The sequence below is a fragment of the Dermochelys coriacea genome, chromosome 18, assembly GCF_009764565.3.
Source record: "Dermochelys coriacea isolate rDerCor1 chromosome 18, rDerCor1.pri.v4, whole genome shotgun sequence".
Lineage (NCBI taxonomy): Eukaryota > Metazoa > Chordata > Testudines > Dermochelyidae > Dermochelys > Dermochelys coriacea.
This window is the reverse complement of record NC_050085.1, coordinates 479,953-497,573: the sequence shown is the minus strand read 5'-3', so window position 1 is coordinate 497,573 and position 17,621 is coordinate 479,953. Positions and strand designations below refer to the sequence as shown.

At 41.4% G+C, this 17,621-nt stretch overlaps 1 protein-coding gene across 40 annotated transcripts in view; it reads left to right on the top strand.

Moving 5' to 3' along the window:
• EIF4G3 (eukaryotic translation initiation factor 4 gamma 3) overlaps window positions 1-17,621 on the top strand; it is a 455,276-nt gene that overhangs the window by 78,260 nt on the left and 359,395 nt on the right. Inside the window, exon 1 of one of the 40 annotated variants that reach the window (XM_043500161.1) lies at window positions 11,445-11,642. The exons of the other annotated variants lie outside the window; for them this stretch is intronic. The gene's annotated coding sequence lies outside the window, so the exon portion shown is untranslated. Of the gene's footprint in view, window positions 1-11,444; window positions 11,643-17,621 lie in introns of those variants that run through there. 40 annotated transcript variants of the gene reach the window in all.

The window sequence follows — 17,621 nt, the reverse complement described above, 5'->3', positions numbered from 1 at the left end:
GTCCTGTCGCCCTGGGGTGGCAGGGCTCCAGCTGTCAAAAGCAGCAACAGGTGATGGAAGAAACACAGTGTCTACATGGACATTGTTGACCTAAGTACATCACCTAAGCACTACACTTCTTGTGGAGGTGGAGTTATTACGTCAGTGTAGCAGGTAAGTTAAATTGGCAGGAGGAATATTGTAGTGTAGACACTTACACAGGTTGATGTAAGCTGCCTTACATCTGCATAACTCTAGTGTAGACCAGGACATAGTCACCTTTCACAGACCCCTTAGACATAGTCTGCGGACTTCCAGGTGTCCACAGACCACAGGTTGAAAACCACTGGTCTATAAGATTACACATTAAACACAGGGGATGCCAAGTTTTTGTTGACAGAAATGGTTCTGAAGTTCCATTTGTGTTTGTTTTAAAGTTGCCTTTTTTGTAGGCCATTCAGGTACTGATTTTACTTTTAGGGTGGGAGGTAGCAAAAACATCCCTTTTGACTTTTCCTGTTTATGCTGTTTCAATTATAAATTGTAAAGGAAACGGTATACTACTGCCCTTTTGAGAATGGTTTGTACTCTGTTACATTTATTCCTTAAATGTAATAATTTAAAGTATCTAGAAAATTAGTTAAATACTCTCAAAATATACGGGCTAGTATGTGATGTAAATGCACTTGAAATATGTATTCTCCTCCTTAGTGGTGTATGGTGTATCACTAGGGTTGCCAGTTTTGGATGGACCTATTCCTGGAGGTTTTATCACATGACATAATCTTTAAAGATTAATATTTAAATTCCTGGAGACTTCAGGACAATCCTGGAGAGTTGGCAACCCTGTATATCACCTTTTTTTTTTTTTTTTTTTTTTTTTTAAGTTCAGTTTGTATAGTGCGGTTGAGTTGAGCTTGGCTGACCTTCAGCTGACCTGAGTAATGTTTGCTTACGTGTTAGAATTCCTTTGTTGTGTCAGTGGTTATCACAATGAAGACTCTTCAATTCCATCTCTGTCAAGTGGCACCATTAGTATTGAGAAGATCTTGGAGAGTGTGTTGTCAGCTTTGGCTGTGAGTCTGCAAATAGATTAACAAATTTATTAGAGCATAAGCTTTCATGAAAGCTTATGCTCTAATAAATTTGTTAGTCTCTAAGGTGCCACAAGTACTCCTTTTCTTTTTGCGAATACAGACTAACACGGCTGCTACTCTGAAACCTGCAAATAGATTGACTGTGAAATATGACTCAGGTGTTTCTATCTTTAAGAATCATGACCATGGAATAAACTGGAGCAACAGTTTCCTGGAACATGGTTTTCACATCCCTAGCTTTATAAAAGCAAAATACAGTGCTTCAGTTACCAATGAAAAGTTGTTTGAGTTAAGTCTTCAGAAAAATCTGCACTTGTTTTACATTTCTGCCATGCAAGATGGGGATGCGTGCATTGTTCCCCATAAATCTAATCCATAATGTGTATTTCCACATGAATCTTTTTCAAGTGTGTGTGTGTGTGTGTGAGAGAGAGAGAGACACACACACCCACACCCACCCACCCCTCTTTAGTGATTCATTAGGCCAGTTCTCTCACTCATTCTCAGTAATCTAGTTTTGGTGGAAGAATATCTTCTGGAGATATTTTTGCATTTAATCTTTGGGCTCACTGTATTTCCAGTGTATTCTCCTGTGAGATCTAACAGCTTATTTTTAAGAGAAGATACATTTGTAAAATTGAATGATTACAAACATGGTTTTATATAACTTGCTAATATGTGAAAATGAAGCAAGGAAAGTGATTAGCAGAAAAGGAGAACACACAAAAGGGTTACAAGGCAAGAATTATGAAGTAACATGTACATTGTTTTAGGTAAAAGAAGGTTATTTATTTCAACAGAAACATAGGTGTCCTTGTCACAGTAAGACAGGTTCCAGCTGCAGCAAGCTTATGTGAATGGAAATAATTGGATCACTACGCAAGGCAATGCCTTATGCAGGACATGGTGTAGAGTAGAGCCAATTCCACAAGCCTCTTCTAAAAGCCAACTAAATTATTTTCTCTCAAGGCATGTCAGGAAGCATCTTGCACATGAGTAGTGTGTTTTGGAGCCTTCCTAGAGAGGAATTTGTTTTACAGTATAAATTGAGTGCTTTGACACAGATCAAAGTGGAAAATCCTCTTGTGAGAAACACCTCTGCTACCTTTAATTTCCAGTGTGGCCCTATGGCCTCTTTCCTTGTGTTTGCCAGCTGCAGCCTAATGCAACAACTAACTGGGATAGTATGTCTTTCCTGAGGCCCTTTGAGTGAAACTAAGGGGGTATACGTTCCAGAAACTCTTTACTCTTCAACATCTCAACAGACCAGACCAGGGGGATGAGGTGGACGAGGCTTTCTTCCGGCAACTAACAGAAGTTACTAGATTGCTGGCCCTGGTTCTCATGGGAGACTTCAATCACCCTCATAGCTGCTGGGAGAGCAATAAAGCGGTGCACAGATAATCCAGGAAGTTTTTGGAAAGTATAGGGGACAATTTCCTGATGCAAGTGCTGGAGGAACCAACGAGGAGCTGAGTTCTTCTTGACCTACTGCTCACAAACTGGGAAGAATTAGTAGGGGAAGCAAAAGTGGATGAGAACTTGGACAGCAGTGACCATGAGATGGTCGAGTTCAGGATTGTGACAGAAGGAAGAAAGGAGAGTAGCAGAATATGGACCCTGGACTTCAGAAAAGCAGACTTTGACTCCCTCAGGGAACTGATGGGCATGATCCCTTGGGAGAATAACATGAGGGGGAAAGGAGTCCAGGAGAGCTGGCTGTATTTTAAAGAATCCTTATTGAGGTTGCAGGAACAAACCATCCCAATGTGTAGAAAGAATAGTAAATATGGCAGGCGACCAGCTTGGCTTAACGGTGAAATCCTTGCTGATCTGAAACACAAAAAAGAAGTTTACAAGAAGTGGAAGATTGGACAAATGACCAGGGAGGAGTATAAAAATATTGCTCAGGTATACAGGAGTGAAATCAGGAAGGCCAAATCACACCTGGAGTTGCAGCTAGCAAGAGATGTTAAGAGTAACAAGAAGGGTTTCTTCAGGTATGTTAGCAACAAGAAGAAAGTCAAGGAAAGTGTGGGCCCCTGACTGAATGAGGGAGGTAACCTAGTGACAGAGGATGTGGAAAAAGCTAATGTACTCAATGCTTTTTTTGCCTGTGTCTTCATAAACAAGATCAGCTCCCAGACTGCTGCACTGGGCAGCACAGCATGGGGAGGAGGTGAGCAGCTCTCTATGGAGAAAGAAGTGGTTTGGGACTATTTAGAAAAGCTGGATGAGCACAAGTCCATGGGGCCGGATGCACTGCATCTGAGGGTGCTAAAGGAGTTGGCGGATGTGATTGCAGAGGCATTGGCCATTACCTTTGAAAACTCATGGCAATCATGGGAGGTCCCAGATGACTGGAAAAAGGCTAATATAGTGCCCATCTTTAAAAAAGGGAAGGAGGAGGATCTGGGGAACTATAGGCCAGTCAGCCTCACCTCAGTCCCTGGAAAAAATAATGGAGCAGGTCCTCAAGGAATCAATTCTGAAGCACTTAGAGGAGAGGAAAGTGATCAGGAAACAGTCAGCATGGATTCACCAAGAACAAGACGTGCCTGACTAACCTAATTGCCTTCTATGACAAGATGACTGGCTCTGTGGATGAGGGGAAAAGCAGTGGATGTGTTATTCCTTGACTTCAGCAAAGCTTTTGTTACGGTTTCCTACAGTATTCTTGCCAGCAAGTTAAAGTAGTATGGGCTGGATGAATGGACTATAAGATGGATAAAAAGCTGGTTAGATCGTCAGGCTCAACAGGTAGTGATCAATGGCTCCATGTCTAGTTGGCAGCCCTTATCAAGCGGAGTGCCCCAAGGGTCGGTCCTAGGGCCGGTTTTGTTCAATGTCTTCACTAATGATCTGGAGGATTGCGTGGACTGCACCCTCAGCAAGTTTGCAGATGACACTAAACTGGGAGGAGTGGTAGATACAGTGGAGGGTAGAGATAGGATACAGAGGGACCTAGACAAATCAGAGGATTGGGCCAAAAGAAATCTGATGAGGTTCAACAAGGACAAGTGCAGAGTCCTGCACTTAGGATCGAAGGATCCCATGCACTGCTACAGACTAGGGATCAAATGGCGAGGCAGCAATTCTGCAGAAAAGGACCTAGGGGTTACAGTGGATGAGAAGCTGGCTATGAATCAACAGTGTGCCCTTGTTGCCAAGAAGGCTAATGGCATTTTGGGCTGTATAAGTAGGTGCATTGCCAGTAGATCGAGGGACGTGATCGTTCCCCTCTATTCGACACTGGTGAGGCCTCATCTGGAGTACTGTGTCCAGTTTTTGGCCGCACACCACAAGAAGGATGTGGAAAAATTGGAAAGAGTCCAGCGGAGGGCAACAAAAATGATTAGGGGGGCTAGAGCACATGACTTATGAGGAGAGGCTGAGGGAACTGGGATTGTTTAGTCTGCAGAAGAGAAGAATGAGAGGGGATTTGATAGCTGCTTTCAGCTACCTGAAAGGGGGGTCCAAAGAGCGTGGATTTAGACTGTTCTTAGTGGTAGCAGATGACAGAACAAGGAGTAATGGTCTGAAGTTGCAGTGGGGGAGGTTTAGGTTGGATATTAGGAAAAACTTTTTCACTGGGAGGGTGATGAAGCACTGGAATGGGTTACCTAAGGAGGTGGTGGAATCTCCTTCCTTTAAGGTTTTTAAGGTCAGGCTTGACAAAGCCCTGACTGGGATGATTTAGTTGTGGATTGGTCCTGCTTTGAGCAGGGAGTTGGACTAGGTGACCTCCTGAGGTCCCTTCCAACCCTGATATTCTATGATTCCTCATTGGCAAGTAGGGATAAAGGGGGAGGGGGGAAACCCAGGCCCGCCTGCTACACTAGGTCCCTGCCCAGGGACCCTATAGCTGGCAGCCAGTTACTGCCCCTCCTCCTCTTCCCACTGCCTACTTTTGATGGGCTACTTCCCCTATAGCCCTAGCACCTTTCCTGCCCTTGCTTCAGGGCCTCAGTCTGGCCATGGTCAGCTAATAGCTCCCCCATTGCTCCGCTACCCTGCCCAGCACTGCAGTCTTTCCAGAGCTCCTCAGCAGACAGTCCTTCCCCCTTGCCTGCTAGGGAGAGACTCCCTTTGCTCTACTGAGCAGCCCTTTATATATGGGCTGCTCCAGCAAGCCTTCTCTTGATTGGCTCTCCCAGTGAGCCCTTTCCTGATTGGCGAGGTTCTGCACAGTCTCTCCAAGGCTGCCTTAATCCTTCTCCTGCTGGCATGGGGCAGCCGCTCCACCACAGGACCACATGATAGAAACTGTAAGGAACACAAGTTTTGGAAAAGACCTTCTTCTTGCGCACACATTTTACTTAGAGAGTTCAAGAGGTTTACAGATCTATGGAAAAACAGCAAACATCTGAGTGCACTGACTTGCTCCAGAGTTCTTATCACTCCTAGAGTTCTTCTGCAGGCATAGCAACATTACCTCCCTGAATGACATTAGTTATGCTGACAGAAGCATTCTTATGTTAGCATAATTGCATTTACACTGGGCATCCTGTCAGCATAGTTATGTTGGCTATGGTGTGTGGGGTTTTTTGTGTGTGTCCTTTTTGCCTGGTTGGGTATAGCTCTGATGGCTAAACTTTATAGACCAGGCCCTAATCTTCTCATTCTGGTGATGGTTTGCTCCTTTGGTGCAGAGTCTGTTGTGTTTAAAAACAAGTAAATTTTCCTGCTTCTCTTCTTAAGGTGGGATTTTCCATGATCCAGTCTTCAAGTGGGTTGCTGTCAGAGGATAATTGAAAGCCAGGGCTTGGGTATTAGCCCCCATTGTCCTGCCATTCATGGTTGATGGCCCTGTTTCAGCTTCTCAGATTTAGGCTATGTCTACACTTTAAATGCCATAGTGGCACCGATGCAGTAGTGCTTCAGCAGATCCTTCCTACAGCGATAGGAGGAACACCAGCCTTTCTTGTCAATTTCAGGTGCTGCAGAGGGGAACTGTGAAACTAATAAGTATGACAGCCAACAGCTGATGTAAGTAATACAGTGTCTACACAAATGGTACGTTGCCCTAACTACACTGACATAAGTGCTGTGCCTCTCATGGAGGTGGAGTTATGATGTTGGTGTAGGAGGGCACTTTCATCTGCAGGAGAGAGGCTGTAGTGTAGACACTGATATAATTAGGTTGACTTAAGCTGCCATACATTGACCTAACTCTGTAGTGTAGACCAAGCCTTGAGGCTATGTCTACACTTAAATCACTACAGCCGTACCACAGTAGTGCTTCAGTGTAGCTACTCAGTAGGGAACTCCTGTCTCTGTAGTTAATCCACCTCCCCGAGAGGCAGTAACTAGGTTGACGGGCTAATTCTTCCATCAGTGTAGCATTGTCTGCATAGGGACTTAAATTGACTTAACTATGTTGCTCAGGAGTGTGGATTTTTCACACCCCTGAGCAACATAGCTGGGTCAAAGTAAATTTTCTTGAGTAGACCAGCCTATAGTCTGTTTTCTGTCACAAAATGGAAGTTCTGATCCACACTGGCTGTTACAACAATTAATTATGTTAATAAAATAAAATAGGATTGATAAATTTGTATAGACGTATTGTACAAACTTTCACATCTTCTGTAGAGAGGTTACATCATGAATTTGCAGTTGAATATAGATTTGATAATCTATGGTCTTTTCCATGTATATTTGATACTGTATAGTGTGAAATCCAAGTTTCCTTTTTATTTGTTTTATTACCTAATGTTTTGTAGACCACATAAGATTATGATATAAATATATACTACAGTAACTCCTCACTTTTTATTGGTGTGTATATCAATCTCCCCTCTGTTTTTTCCACCAATGCATCCGATGAAGTGAGCTGTAGCTCACGAAAGCTTATGCTCTAATAAATTTGTTAGTCTCTAAGGTGCCACAAGTACTCCTTTTCTTATTGTTATGCTGCTGATCTATTAGAGAACATGCTTGTTTAAAGTTGCCCAATGCTCCCTTATAATGTTATTTGGCAGTCACCTGCTTTGTCCACTGCTCACAGAAAGAGCAGCCTGTTGGAACTAGCTGGTGGGGGCTTGGAACCAGAATGGACCAGCAGCCCCCCCTGTCAGCTCACTGCTCCCCTAACTTCTCTAAAAAGAAAAGGAGTACTTGTGGCACCTTAGAGACTAACAAATGTATTTGAGCATAAGCTTTCGTGAGCTACAGCAGGCTATCAGTTGTCCGGCAGTTCAGCTGTCCCTCATGCCACTGCCGAGTGCTGCTCTTGCCCTCTAACTTGGAGCTGCTCCCTGGAGCCTCCTGCTTCCTGTGCAGGGGAGGGGGGAAGGGTTGGTAATGTCAGGGTGTCCCCCTCCCCCCTGCTCCTTTACCCCACCTCCACAGAGGGAGCGGGGGTGGGACATGACATGGCTCTGGAGGAGGGAGCTTGCTGGCAACAGGTGCTGTCTCAACTTACTTAAAAAGGCAGTGTACTTAGAGTGGGGTCAGCATACTTACAGGGGCTATGCACATTTCTCTCTCTCTCTCTCTCACACACACACTCACACTCACACACACACACACGGTGTGTGTCTCTGTCTGTCATGCTGTCTCCCCTCTTTCCATTCCTGCTGCCTTGTAAACTGTGAGGCCACATTAACAGCAATGTGTTAACCCTTGCAGGTTCAGTCGAGTGCTAGTTCATCATTTAGCAGTAAGGCATCCCCTGGGAAATGTCCCACCCTTTGACTCCACCTCCTCAACCAAGCTTCACAATCATCATTGCTGTGTACAGTATAAATTTTTTTTTAAACTTATACTGCGTGTGTGTGTGTGTGTGTGTGTGTGTAAAATATTTTGTCTGGTGAAAAACAATTCCCTGGAATCTAATCCCCCCTATTTACATCAATTTTTATGGGGAAATTGGATTCGCTTAACATTGTTTCGCTTAAAGTAGCATTTTTCAGGAACTTAACTAGAACATTAAGTGAGGAGTTACTGTATTTAAACAAGTGAAGTGATGAAAAGTTCTCCATGACAGTGTACACAGTGTGCCTGTCTGTGCATGAGTTACATTTCTGATTCTCTTTCAGTCAATCTGATTTATGAGGGTGCTGGCTAGTTCTTCCCTCATGGAGTTTGTGGCAAGCTAAAGCTCATGTTAAAATCCATTTTTTTTTGTGGATACAATTTACTTTTATATGTGAACCCCCACAAAAAACAAAAACACTCCAGCAGAATTAGCTGGGCTATATGTGAGTTTCTTCCAAGAGGCTCTGCCAATACCCAACTTGAAAATTTGTATAAATCACATCAACTTTTAGTTCCTGATATAGATACAGTCAAGAGATGTATGGAATAGATTATTACTAAAAATCCATTTGTACTGGGGAAAAGAATTGGCTGGATTTTTTTTTCTTTTCACATTCGAAGTGTTGTACTGTATATTGGCTGACAGCCAAGACCCTGATATCTCACTCCCTCTGATGACTTACGGGCTACATGCAATGCGTCATAGTGAAGCAGGGTTCCCAGATGATTTACACACTGATGAGAGGTTTCAGAGTAGCAGCCGTGTTAGTCTGTATTCGCAAAAAGAAAAGGAGTACTTGTGGCACCTTAAAGACTAACAAATTTATTTGAGCATAAGCTTTCGTGAGCTACAGCTCACTTCATCGGATACATTCAGTGGAAAGCTGTTCTAACTCCTTTTAATTTACAATTTTTTTTGCATTTTACAAAAGCAAAAATGAGACTAATGGGGCACAGATAATAGGTGTTTTCCAGCAGGGGTAACTGTTACAGCTGCATAAAACCGGTACTGATCATGTTGCTTTTTTTAAAATAAAATTACAAAACTAGGAAGTACATGAGGAGAATATAATAGATGTAACTAACCTTTAATAAGGCTTTTGCTATGTAGTTTCTCCTAATTTTTAAGAATTCTCTTTGGCTTGACTATCAGAAGCATCATGAATTGAAAACTGAATCACTAAAGGAGAGATAATGATAAGTGACAAATACCAAGTTATGTGAGTTGTTGAGTGGTATGCATCAGGGATTGGTAGAAGGCCTGTTCTTATTTATCATCATTAATGATTGTGCAGAGGAGACAAAGTACATATTGAATTCATACTTTGATACTAATGGGGAGATTTTGCAAACGTTTATAAAGACAGATAATCAATATGGCAATATCTAGGGCAAAATGATCTGAAACGGGTATTTATTGGAATTGAAATTTTAAATGCATTAAGACTAAATGAAGGATTTAGATGTGAGTGTGTGTGGCAGATTTAGTATGCCCTTTTAATGCAATATGTCAGCAAAAAGCTAATGCAGTTTTAGTATGGAAAGGCAGAAGCAGTGTGTCATGCCACACATGGCAATTCCTCTTTATTTGATACTGCTGAGCCTACATGTAGAATATTAGGTATGGTTGTGGGGATCTCTAACATATGTCATTGAAGCTGGAACTGGAAGCAAGATACAATTAATCAAAACAGATCAAGAAGCTGGAGGGGTGCGTTTATGAGGAAAGAGTAGAAGTAATATGAGTGACTGAGGGGTGGAGGGAGAATAATATAGTCTGTCAAACATTTTAAGGGGGTGTATGCTTGAAAGCCAAATTTTATTCTCATGCTGGGATTTTCAAAGGAACCTAGAGGAATTCATCTCTCAAATCCCTTTGTGTTTCACTGGAGTTTGTGTGCCTAACTTCTTTCTTGCTAATGACATAGCTGGAACAAAAGAAAATGGAGATTTTAAAAAATGATTTATGATATACTCAGACCTCTGATTCATAGTTTTATTTTGATATCTAAGCACAGTGCGCCAGAAAACTGTGCATCTGGGATAACTAAAATACAGCTACTATTTTATGCAGATTGTTTCTTTTAGGGTTTTTATAGGCTTGCAGTGTACACCATAATCATATTACTAATTTCCTGGGATTGACATTATCCTTCATTAAGACTTTTTATTAATCATAACCTATATATGTCTGCATCCCCTCTGTTAATGCTCCTAGTGTCAACCTTGGGTGATTATGGTTATGCTGTGGGCAGGGGTGGACAATAGATTGGCGAATGAGTATGTACATTTCAGATTGTTAGCTTCTCCCTACTTCTTTATAAATTAAATTAAGCCTCTTCTTTAATAGATCCTTTTGTAAAGTTAAATGACTGTCACATTTTGATTTTGTGATGTTGATTGTCTCTTACCTCTGTTATAATAAATACTGCTTAGCTCTATGTTTGTAGTGCAGTCTGTATAATACTGGGTATCTGTTGTACCCAGTAGAAAGAAAATGAATGAGGCCGGGACCCTGTGGGAAAAATTGCATGTGATCAAATAATTAAAGACTCTGTCAAAATGCATATGTACAAGGGGACTGAATTAAGGTTGTACAGGAAACCCTAATTCTGGCATTTTCTAACTTTGTAGTGCTAGACTTTGCAACCTTAATGTTCTTTTAATGTAGGGTTTTATTTGTATAATAAATATTTCAAAATATGGTGAGCATATGATTTCATTTTGATCAGTTTATTTCCTAGCCTATCATATGTGACATGTCACATGGTATGGTTTTTTTTGTTTTGTTTTTTTTTGAAGATCGTAGTTGTTTGGCATATCAGGTTTTCTTTCCTTGGCTTCTGAAAAGTAGCCTATCAGAACAGGAATTTATTTTGAAGGGCGAGTTGATTCAAAGGACTTACTAAATAGTATGGGGTTGTGGTGTTGCAAGTTATTGTATTTGGGGAGTAATCAGTTATTTTGTAATGGACAAGCTGAGAGGTAAACTTGTATTGCAAATGTGATGTGGTAGAGAAGTTTGGGCTGAGATTTCATTCTTCTTCCAACAAGAAACAATGGGTTTTTCCAAACCCTCCAAATAAAGTATCTATATTAAGCATAGTGTATTTTAGGTGAGTCTGCCCATTTAAAAGTTTTTTATTTAATTCTAGTTTTTATCAAGTGGTAGTCTATTTTGATTTTTTCCTACTTGGGCTTTCCAGCAGGAATGTACGGTTAACTCCCTTCCCCTTTTTGGTGGCTACATAAAGCTAAAGTGAGGCAGAAAAAGTGGGAGGTAGAGTGATTAGCTGCTGTTCCACCGGAGCTGATAAGCACAGAAACGTGTACTGTAATACAGAAAAGAATCTTTGCATTCCTCTACCAGCTTCCTTGAAATTTGGCATTGACAGTCAGTCTTGGAAACTGCTTTATATGCCATTGAATCTTTTGTGACTGCCATTTTTGAACAGAGATAAAGCTTTATGTCTTAAACAGAGTTTGGAAGAAGCCAATTGAACTCTTAAATCGATGTATGTCAGCAGATAGGTATTGATGGTATTGCTTAAGGACTTCCATTGTAGCTATCGCTTTAAGAATATCTTTGTGCTCTGCAGTGGTGCAGAAGCTTTTCTGGTAAGGGCAAGATAGACGCAGGCTTTAAGAACAAATAGCAGGGTGGTGTGAATGCAGCCTTATGCTAACAGCAAACCAAAAGAGGAAGACTATGGATTGCATTCAGGATTTAAGAAACAAATTTCTTATTAATTAATCAAATTAATCCTTTTGTGGAGGTGCTCAGTGGAGATTAAAGTCCAGTGCCAGGTAAGAATGAATGTGGTTAACAAAAAGCCTCGACGAGGGTGGATCATAATGGAGTTTCAGTAGCTGCTATGTATTGAATAGCTCTGACTATTTCAATTTTCTCTTCCTTAGTATTATATAAATCAGATTTGAGTTATTGTCTTATTATTTTCTGAAAATCTCCAGTGTCAGTGATGCAGGTTCCAAACCCTGCTAAACTAAAGCATCTGCAATTAGGATTTTATATGTTCTGTATTTTTATTGAGTATCTTAAATACAGAAGAAACTACAATAGTGATGTATGGTGCTTTACAATGTTTACCATTTTTACATCTTTACATAATTTTTTAATTCTTGAAACCAAAAAGCTAAAAAGGATTAAGCCGAATGTTTGCATTTGTTTTTGTTAGTCTGAATTATGTGATTTCTTGATCTTCTCTGTAATTTTGCTGATAGTTTTAACCTTTTATTTTAAGTCATTTAATACAATGCAAGTGGGATCATGTATAGAGTTTACATAACCCTAAAGATAGCTAGTGGGAGACTTGCTAAATTTCTGCAAGAAAATAGAAGTCCTTATTCTGGAGTGCTTCAGATACATGTTGTATTGCCCTTTTGGTAGTCATGGATTTTTTTATTTTTATGAAAAGATTATTACTTGTTATGCCAAGCAGTAAGTGACGAAAGAGGCCAGTGATTCATACTAGGTTAAAAACAGTTGCTGGGGCTGAAAATGAGCTTGGGTGACAGGAACCATTATGGGGAAAATGCATCCATTTTGAAAAAAAATACCATAGATGGTTCCCTGTAGTCCATTCTTGAAAGTGTATAGTATCACAGAGAAACCATACAAATTCTCGTTATGTGATACTATAATAAATTACTATATATTTTCACAAAAAGAAAAGGAGTACTTGTGACACCTTAGAGACTAAAAAATTTATTAGAGCATAAGCTTTTGTGAGCTACAGCTCACTTCATCGGATGCATTTGGTGGAAAAAACAGAGGGGAGATTGATATACACACACGGAGAACATGAAACAATGGGTTTATCATACACACTGTAAGGAGAGTGATCACTTAAGATAAGCCATCACCAGCAGCAGGAGGTGGGGGGGGAGGAGGAGGAAAACCTTTCCTGGTGACAAGCAAGGTAGGCTATTTCCAGCAGTTAACAAGAATATCTGAGGAACAGTGGGGGGTGGGGTGGGGTGGGGGGGGAGAAATAACATGGGGAAATAGTTTTACTTTATGTAATGACTCATCCACTCCCAGTCTCTATTCAAGCCTAAGTTAATTGTATCCAGTTTGCAAATTAATTCCAATTCAGCAGTCTCTCGTTGGAGTCTGTTTTTGAAGCTTTTTTTGTTGAAGGATAGCCACTCTTAGGTCTGTAATCGAGTGACCAGAGAGATTGAAGTGTTCTCCAACTGGTTTTTGAATGTTATAATTCTTGACATCTGATTTGTGTCCATTCATTCTTTTACGTAGAGACTGTCCAGTTTGACCAATGTACATGGCAGAGGGGCATTGCTGGCACACGATGGCATATATCACATTGGTAGATGCGCAGGTGAACAAGCCTCTGATAGGGTGGCTGATGTGATTAGGCGCTATGATGGTGTCCCCTGAATAGATCAGGCGCTATGTAGATCCTTGATGATGCGTTGGAGAGGTTTTAGTTGGGGGCTGAAGGTGATGGCTAGTGGCGTTCTGTTATTTTCTTTGTTGGGCCTGTCCTGTAGTAGGTGACTTCTGGGTACTCTTCTGGCTCTGTCAGTCTATTTCTTCACTTCAGCAGGTGGGTATTGTAGTTGTAGGAATGCATGATAGAGATCTTGTAGGTGTTTGTCTCTGTCTGAGGGGTTGGAGCAAATGCGGTTACATCGTAGAGCTTGGTTGTAGACAATGGATCGTGTGGTATGATCTGGATGAAAGCTAGAGGCATGTAGGTAGGAATAGCGATCAGTAGGTTTCCGATATAGGGTGGTGTTTATGTGACCATCGCTTATTATCACCGTAGTGTCCAGGAAGTGGATCTCTTGTGTGGACTGGTCCAGGCTGAGGTTGATGGTGGGATGGAAATTGTTGAAATCATGGTGGAATTCCTCAAGAGCTTCTTTTCCATGGGTCCAGATGATGAAGATGTCATCAATGTAGCACAAGTAGAGTAGGGGCATTAGGAGACGAGAGCTGAGGAAGCGAATCCTGGACGCCCCATCATCTCAGGCATTGGCACCCTGACAGCAGGTTTGTCTGGCTATGTAGATTCCCTCCTCAGGCCCTACGTTACCAGCACTCCCAGCTATCTTCGCGACACCACTGACTTCCTGAGGAAACTGCAGTCCATTGGTGATCTTCCTAAAAACACCATCCTAGCCACTATGGATGTAGAAGCCCTCTACACCAACATTCCACACAAAGATTGGCTACAAGCTGTCAGGAACAGTATCCCCGATAATGTCACGGCTAACCTGGTGGCTGAACTTTGTGACTTTGTCCTTACCCATAACTATTTCACATTTGGGGACAATGTATACCTTCAAGTCAGTGGCACTGCGATGGGTACCCGCATGGCCCCACAGTATGCGAACATTTTTATGGCTGACTTAGAACAACGCTTCCTCAGCTCTCGTCTCCTAATGCCCCTACTCTACTTGCGCTACATTGATGACATCTTCATCATCTGGACCCATGGAAAAGAAGCTCTTGAGGAATTCCACCATGATTTCAACAATTTCCATCCCACCATCAACCTGAACCTGGACCAGTCCACACAAGAGATCCACTTCCTGGAGACTACGGTGCTAATAAGCGATGGTCACATAAACACCACCCTATATCGGAAACCTACTGACCGCTATTCCTACCTACATGCCTCTAGCTTTCATCCAGATCATACCACATGATCCATTGTCTACAGCCAAGCTCTACGATATAATCGCATTTGCTCCAACCCCTCAGACAGAGACAAACACCTATAAGATCTCTATCATGCATACCTACAAATACAATACCCACCTGCTGAAGTGAAGAAACAGATTGACAGAGCCAGAAGAGTACCCAGAAGTCACCTACTACAGGACAGGCCCAACAAAGAAAATAACAGAACGCCACTAGCCATCACCTTCAGCCCCCAACTAAAACCTCTCCAACGCATCATCAAGGATCGACAACCTATGCTGAAGGACGACCCATCACTCTCACAGATCTTGGGAGACCTTGCTTACAGACAGCCCCCCAATCTGAAGCAAATACTCACCAGCAACCACACGCCGCACAACAGAACCACCAACCCAGGAACCTATCCTTGCAACAAAGCCCGTTGCCAACTGTGTCCACATATCTATTCAGGGGACACCATCATAGGGCCTAATCACATCAGCCACACTATCAGAGGCTCGTTCACCTGCGCATCTACCAATGTGATATATGCCATCATGTGCCAGCAATGCCCCTCCGCCATGTACATTGGTCAAACTGGACAGTCTCTACGTAAAAGAATGAATGGACACAAATCAGACGTCAAGAATTATAACATTCAAAAACCAGTTGGAGAACACTTCAATCTCTCTGGTCACTCGATCACAGACCTAAGAGTGGCTATCCTTCAACAAAAAAGCTTCAAAAACAGACTCCAACGAGAGACTGCTGAATTGGAATTAATTTGCAAACTGGATACAATTAACTTAGGCTTGAATAGAGACTGGGAGTGGATGAGTCATTACACAAAGTAAAACTATTTCCCCATGTTATTTCTCCCCCCCCACCCCACCCCACCCCCCACTGTTCCTCAGATATTCTTGTTAACTGCTGGAAATAGCCTACCTTGCTTGTCACCAGGAAAGGTTTTCCTCCTTCCCCCCCGCCCCTGCTGCTGGTGATGGCTTATCTTAAGTGATCACTCTCCTTACAGCGTGTATGATAAACCCATTGTTTCATGTTCTCTGTGTGCGTATATCAATCTCCCCTCTGTTTTTTCCACCAGATGCATCCGATGAAGTGAGCTGTAGCTCACAAAAGCTTATGCTCTAATACATTTGTTAGTCTCTAAGTTGCCACAAGTACTCCTTTTCTTTTTGCGAATACAGACTAACACGGCTGCTACTCTGAAACCTATATATTTTCAGTTTTAGATAACACAATCTAAAAAATGTAAAAAATCTTGGCATATGTCTTTTGTGCATTAATGCAAAAATCTAGACTCTGTAGAGAGGGAAATTCCGACTTCATTATTTGTCTAGAGTTGGTCGTGGGAAAGGATTGAAATAATGGTTGTACAGATATTTTTTAAGTGCTCTTCCACCTGTTTTGAATACTCTGTAAAACGATAGTTACTATAACAGGTTGGCAAAGAGTCCTGTGGCACCAGACTAACAGATGTATTGGAGCATAAGCTTTCATGGGTGAATACGTCTGCTATTCTATAAGGTGCCATAGGACTCTTTGCCGCTTTTACAGATCCAGACTAACACGGCTATCCCTCTGATATTTATAACAGGTTGTTAAGGCAATAAGTTTTATTTTCTCAAAAAACAGAATGGAGAGAGGAAATAGTGGTTTCCCCCGAGGGGTCTGTATTGGGACCAGTCCTATTCAACATATTCATAAATGATCTGGAAAAAGGGGTAAACAGTAAGGTGGCAAAATTTGAAGATGATACAAAACTACTCAAGATAGTTAAGTCCAAAGCAGACTGTGAAGAGCTATAAAAGGATCTCACAAAACTGGGTGCCTGGGAACAAAAAGGCAGATAAAATTCAATGTTGATAAATGCAAAGTAAATCACATTGGAAAACATAATCCCAACTATATAAAATTAGCTGTTATCACTCAAGAAAGAGATCTTGGAGTCATTGTGGCTAGTTCTCTGGAAACAGCCACTCAATGTGCAGAGGCAGTCAAAAAAACAAACAGAATGTTGGGAATCATTAAGAAAGGGATTGATAATAAGACCGAAAATATCTTATTACCTCTATATAAATCCATGGTATGCCCACATCTTGAGTACTGCGTGCAGATGTGGTCACCCCATCTCAAAAAATATATATTGGAATTGGAAAAGGTTCAGAAAAGGGCAACAAAAAAGATTTATGGGTATGGAACGGCTTCCGTATGTGGAGAAATTAATAAAACTGGGATTTTTCAGCTTGGAAAAGAGACGACTAAGGGGGGAAATGAAAGAGGTCTATAAAATGACTGATGTGGACAAAGTAAATAAGGAAGTGTTATTTACTCCTTCTCAGAACACAAAAATTAGTTATTACTAAATTAAATTAATAGGCAGCAGGTTTAAAACAAATAAAAGGAAGTATTTTTCACTCAATGCACAGTCAATCTGTGGAACTCCTTGCCAGAGGATGTCGTGAAGGCCAAGATTATAACAGGGTTAAAAAAAACTAGATAAATTCATGGAAGATAGGTCCATCAATGGCTATTAGCCAAGATGGGCAAGAATGGTGTCCCTAGCCTCTGTTTGCCAGAAGCTGGGAATGGGCGACAGGGGATGGATCACTTGATGATTGCCTGTTCTGTTCATTCCCTCTAGGGCACCTGACATTGGCCACTGTTGGAAGACAGGATACTGGGCTAGATGGACCTTTGGTCTGACCCAGTATGGCTATACTTGTATTCTAAAAACACCCAATTTTGAATTCAAAATTGTTTGTGATGGAGAATCCACTACGACCCTTGATAAATTTTTCCAATAGTTAAGTACTCTCACCGTTCAAAATTTATGCCTTAGACTGAATTTGTCTAGCTTCAACATCCAGCCATTGATCATATTATACCTTTCCCTGCTAGGCTGAGAAGCCCATCATTAAATATTTGTTCTCTATGAAGACACTTACAGACTGTAATCAAGTCATTCATTCAACCTTCTCTTTGTTAAGCTAAATAGATTCAGATCTTTGAGTCTATCACTATACTATTACTATTGCTATATTATTCATTTTTGTGGCTCTTCTCTGGACCCTCTCCAATTTATCAACATCCTT